This window comes from Phacochoerus africanus, chromosome 7 (genome assembly GCF_016906955.1).
Source record: "Phacochoerus africanus isolate WHEZ1 chromosome 7, ROS_Pafr_v1, whole genome shotgun sequence".
NCBI lineage: Eukaryota > Metazoa > Chordata > Mammalia > Artiodactyla > Suidae > Phacochoerus > Phacochoerus africanus.
In genome coordinates, this window is record NC_062550.1 from 93,596,596 (window position 1) to 93,602,864 (window position 6,269).

Here is a 6,269-nt window from a genome sequence, read left to right on the forward strand (position 1 = left end):
ATCTTCTCTGCTTGATTTAAGTCAAATGATTTGCAGCAATTATTCTTTGTCTTTTTTTTTTTTTGTCTTTTTTTCTTAGGGCTGCACTTGCAGCATATGGAAGTTCCCAGGCTAGGGGGTCTATTGGAGCTGTAGCTGCCGGCCTATACCACAGCTGCAGCAACACTGGATCCAAGCCATGTCTGTGATCTACACTGTAGCTCACAGCAACACAGATCCTTGACCCACTGAACAAGGCCAGAGATGGAACCCTCAATCCTAGTTGGATTTGTTTCTACTGTGCTGCAACAGGAACTCTGATTTGCACCAATTATTCTTAACCTGATATCTTAACACAGTGTTGGTTCCGAATGGGTTAGGAGGGATCATGAATAATTTATTTAAAAGAAAGTAATGGTAATAGTTTAAGTACCCATGCTTATACATAGTTTTTTTATTTTTAAGTTTCAAAAACTTTATTTAATGCACAGAGAGCTAGCATTATTTTTGCAAATAAGGTAAATGTCTTGGATGAGCTATTCAAAGAAGTTCACTTAGTCCAACTTAATAAAGCCAGTATTCTTCCTGTACTGGTGGAAACACTGGTGGCACACACTGAGGCCATATTCTGGATAAGACCCTGCAGGTTTGAGCAGACATGGCAAGAGTGAGATCCCTGGCTGAATTTTCTCAGATAGCTCCAGTAAAGCTGCTGGTGACCCATCTCGCTTTCTCAGATACAACCTAAATAGTTTTATTTATATATTGAAGAGGATTCAGGGTAATCTCTGAAATAGCATGACTCTGAATTATGGGCAACATTATATATATATATATTCCCCCCCCCCCCGAAAGGGATAAAAGAGTTATAGTTAATGCTATAGAAATTACATGTTACAAATTCTTAACTATGCTTCAGTATGTATCAAGTGAAAGTTCTAGATGTACTCTTAAGACCTATAGCGATTATAAATTTTTTTTTTGTCTTTTTACTTTTTCTAGGGCCACTCCCGCAGCATATGGAGGGTCCCAGGCTAGGGGTCTAATCGGAGCTGTAGCCGCCAGCCTATGCCAGAGCCACAGCAACGCAGGATTTGAGCCAAGTCTGCAACCTACACCACAGCTCATGGCAACGCCAGATCCTCAACCCACTGAGCAAGGCCAGGGATCGAACCTGAAACCTCATGGTTCCTAGTCGGATTTGTTAACCACTAAGCCATGATGGGAACTCCCAATTTTTTTTTGTCTTTTTGATAGCGATTATAAATTGTTGTAGGGTAGGTAAGAAACTTCTAAAAACTCAAGAGCTAGCAAGTAAAAAATTTGCACAAATTTCACCTGATAAGGAATTAGGTGGTCTGTATTCAGGTAGCTCTTTCTATCTGTCTATCCATCTATTTATTCATTCAACAGATATTCATAATCCCTTATGGCAGGGACTGGTAGGTCCTGGGACTACAAGAATGACAAAAGGACAAGGAGTTTTCTAGTCTAGTGGGGCTAACTGACACATACATAGGTGATTATTCAATAGTTGGTCAACATCTAAAACAAACAGACCAAGACTGTAAGTTTAATGTTATGATTTTTATGGATGTCACAAAAGAACCCAATGATGAACTAGTGACATTATTTATTAATTTGTTCAATTATGTTTGTTAAGCTCCTACTAGGTGCTGGGGACTTTTTAGTCACTGAGGAGCAAAAATGAGAAAGCAATTTCTGTCCAGTGGTTTTGTGGTTTTATTTCAATTTTTAATTTTAAATTTTAATTTAAGTATAGTTGATTTATAGTGTTGTATTAATTTCTGGTGTACAGTAAAATGATTCAGTTATACATATTTATATTATACATGCATATTCATTTAAAAAATTTATTTATTTATTTATTTATTTTGTCTTTTTGCCATTTCTTGGGCCGCTCCAGCGGCATATGGAAATTCCCAGGCTAGGGGTCTAATCTGAGCTATAGATGCCAGCCTATGCCAGGGCAACAGCAAGGCGGGTTCCGAGCCATGTCTGCCACCTACACCGCAGCTCATGGCAACACCGGATCCTTAACCCACTGAGCAAGGCTGGGGACTGAACCCGCAACCTCATGGTTCCTAGTTGGATTTGTTAACCACTGCGCCACGATGGGAACTCCAGATATTCTTTTCTATTATGTTTTATTACAAGATATTGAATATAGCTCCCTGTGCTATACAGTCAGAACTTGTTTATCTTTTTTATATAGTGTAGTTTGTATCTACTAATCCTAAAATCCTAATTTAACCCTCTTCTACCCTCTTTCCTCTTTGGTAACTACAAGTTTGTTTTCTATGTCTATGAGTCTGTTTCTGTTTCATTTCTGCCATATTTTAGATTCTACATATAAGTGATATCATATGGTATTTGTCTTTCTCTTTCTGACTTCTTCACTTAGTATAAGAGTCTCTAGTTCCATCCATGTTGCTACAAAAGGCATTATTTCATTATTTTTTATGGCTAAGTAATATTCCATTGTGTTTATATACCACATCTTCTTATCCATTCATCTTCTGATGGACGTTTAGTTTGTTTCTATGTCTTGGCTGTTGTAAATGGTGTTGCAATTAACATTAGAGTGTGTGTATCTTTTTGGTTTAGAGTTTTCTCTGGATATATGCCCAGGAATGGGACTGTTGGATCATAAGTAACTCTATTTTTAATTTTTAAGCAACATCCATACTGTTTTTTTTTCTTTTTTCCTTTTTTTTTCTTTTTGCCTTTTCTGGGGCCACTCCCGTGGCACACGGAGGTTCCCAGGCTAGGGGTCTAATCACAGCTGTAGCCACTGGCTTACACAGGAGCCACAGCAGCATCCGAGCCGCATCTGTGACCTACACCACAGCTCATGGCAACACCGGATCCTTAACCCATTGAGCAAGGTCAGGGATCGAACTGCAACCACATGGTTTCTAGTCAGATTCGTTAACCACTGAGCCACTATGGGAACTCCATCCATACTGTTTTCTATAGTAGCTGTATCAACTTACACTCCTACCAACAGTGTAGGAGGGTTCCCTTTTCTCCACACCCCCTCCAGCATTTGTTATCTGTAGACTTTTTAATGATGGCCACCCTGACTGATGTGCTGTGACACCTCTTTGTAGTTTTGATTTGCATTACAAAAAATTAGTGATGTTGAGCATCTTTTCATGTGCCTCTTGGCCATCTATATGTCTTCTTTGTAGAATTGTCCATTTAAGTCTTCTGCCTATTTTTTGGTTAGGTTGTTTGGTTTTTGTTATTGAGTTGTATAAGATGTTTGTATATTTTGGAGATTAAGCCCTTGTCAGTTGCATCATTTGCAACTATTTTCTCCTATTCTGTAGGTTATCTTTTCTTTTCTTTTCTTTTTTTTTTATGGTTTCCTTTGCTGTGCAAAAGCTTGTAAGTTTCTCATTCGTTTATTTTTATTTCTATTTCTATTGCCTTGGGAGACTGACATAAGAAAACATTTATGTGGTTTATGTCAGATAATGTTTTGCCTATATTCTCTTTCAGGAGTTTTATGGTATCATGTCTTATATTTAAGTCCTTAAGCCATTTTGAGTTTATTTTATTTTTTTTAATTATTTACTATTATTTTTTTCCCACTGTACAGCAAGGGGGTCAGGTTATGCTTACATGTATACATTACAATTACATTTTTCCCCCACCCTTTCTTCTGTTGCAACATGAGTATCTAGACAAAGTTCTCAATGCTATTCAGCAGGATCTCCTTGTCAATCTATTCTAAGTTGTGTCTGATAAGCCCAAGCTCCCAATCCCTCCCACTCCCTCCCCCTCCCATCAGGCAGCCACAAGTCGCTTCTCCAAGTCCATGATTTTCTTTTCTGAGGAGATGTTCATTTGTGCTGGATAGTAGATTCCAGTTATAAGTGATATCATATGGTATTTGTCTTTGTCTTTCTGGCTCATTTCACTCAGTATGAGGTTCTCTAGCTCCATCCATGTTGCTGCAAATGGCATTATGTCATTCCTTTTTATGGCTGAGTAGTATTCCATTGTGTATATATACCACCTCTTCCGAATCCAATCATCTGTCGATGGACATTTGGGTTGTTTCCATGTCCTGGCTATTGTGAATAGTGCTGCAATGAACATGCGGGTGCACATGTCTCTTTTAAGTAGAGTTTTGTCCAGATAGATGCCCAAGAGTGGGATTGCGGGGTCATATGGAAGTTCTATGGATAGATTTCTAAGGTATCTCCAAACTGTTCTCCATAGTGGCTGTACCAGTTGACATTCCCACCAACAGTGCAGGAGGGTTCCCTTTTCTCCACAGCCCCTCCAGCACTTGTTATTTGTGGATTTATTAACGATGGCCATTCTGACTGGTGTGAGGTGATATCTCATGGTAGTTTTGATTTGCATTTCTCTTATAATCAGCGATGTTGAGCATTTTTTCATGTGTTTGTTGGCCAGCTGTATATCTTCTTTGGAGAAATGTCTATTCAGGTCTTTTGCCCATTTTTCCATTGATTGATTGGCTTTTTTGCTGTTGGGTTGTATAAGTTGTTTATATACTCTAGAGATTAAGCCCTTGTCGGTTGCATCATTTGAAACTATTTTCTCCCATTCTGTAAGTTGTCTTTTTGTTTTCTTTTGGGTTTCCTTTGCTGTGCAAAAGCTTTTCAGTTTGATGAGGTCCCATGGGTTTATTTTTGCTCTAATTTCGATTGCTTTGGGAGACTGACCTGAGAAAATCTTCATGATGTTGATGTCAGAGAGTGTTTTGCCTATGTTTTCTTCTAGGAGTTTGATGGTGTCCTGTTGTATATTTAAGTCTTTCAGCCATTTTGAGTTTATTTTTGTGTATGGTGTGCGGGAGTGTTCTAGTTTCATTGATTTATATGCAGCCATCTATTTTTCCAACAGCACTTGCCGAAGAGACCGTCTTATATCCATTGTGTTCTTGCCTCTTTTGTTGAAGATTAATTGACTGAAGGTGGGTGGGTTTATTTCTGGGTTCTCTATTTTGTTCCATTGATCTATATGTCTGTTTTTGTTCTAGTACTATGATGTTTTGCTTATTGTAGCTTTGTAGTATTGCCTGAAGGCTGAGAGGTGTCCAGTGGTTTTGAAATGTTAGCATACACAAGTGAAAAAGGGGAAGCTTGTGAAAAGTGCAGATTTCTTGATTTAGTAGACCATAGTGGCCAGGAATCTGAAGTTTTAAAAAGCATTTCAGAAAATTTTGCTGTCCATGATCTGCGGATAACTCTTTGAAAAACATCCTATAGTTTATTGAAGAAGAAAGAAATAAATAATTATATAACCATATGAGTGAGCAATATTGGAAATATTCCTGAGGAAGGCAAATCCACTTCCACCCCCAGGAAACAAAATCTCTTTTGTTGTCACCGTGTACGTCTGGAAGTGATAGAGTAACATCTGTACTACACTTACATCTTAATTATAAGCAAGTTGTTGCTGCCCTACTGAATTCAGATTTAAGATGGCAATATCAACTTTTTTTTTTGGTCTTTTTGCCTTTTCTAGGGCCACTTCCCATGGCATATGGAGGTTCCCAGGCTAGGGGTCCAATCGGAGCTGTAGCCACCGGCCCACACCAGAGCCACAGCAACACGGGATCCAAGCCGTGTCTGCGACCTACACCGCAGCTCACAGCAACCCTGGATCCTTAACCCACTGAGCAAGGCCGGGGAGTGAACCTGCAACCTCATGGTTCCTAGTTGGATTCATTAACCACTGTGCCACAATGGGAACTCAGGCAATATCAACTACTATGTGAATTTTTGAACAGCCCCATAAATTTTGGACTTGCTAGTTCCTATAATTGTGTGAGCCAATTCCTTAAAATAAATCTCTCTCAGACACACACACACACACACACACACACACACACACACACACACACACACACATGATAGGGATAGAGTAGGATAGTCACACAGGTTTTTGTAGAAGTCCCAGTAGGGAACCATAGAGAGGGAAACTGTGGAATTTTGGAAGACCATTGTAAGTTAATAATTGGTCAAAAAGGCTATCAGGATGTTGTGGAATGAAGCAGGGTTACTTAACCATAAAACCACAAATAAAAGCACTAGGTATGCCTCAGGCCATGAAGTGAGAAATAAAATAAGGCCTGCGTTCAAGTGCAGCAAGATAATGATCCTTAGGACCAAGGACAGGAATTTAAGGGAAAGACGACATTCCAAAGTAGGAGACGCTTATTATTCAGAAACCTGAAATGATTCAACATATTTTAGCATATGTTACAACCCCTTTGCTGATTTGAA

At 39.0% G+C, this 6,269-nt stretch overlaps 1 pseudogene; it reads right to left on the reverse strand.

Moving 5' to 3' along the window:
• Positions 1-533: 533 nt before the first annotated feature.
• Positions 534-703, reverse strand: LOC125130316 (40S ribosomal protein S29-like; annotated as a pseudogene).
• Between the last annotated feature and the right edge of the window lie 5,566 nt (positions 704-6,269).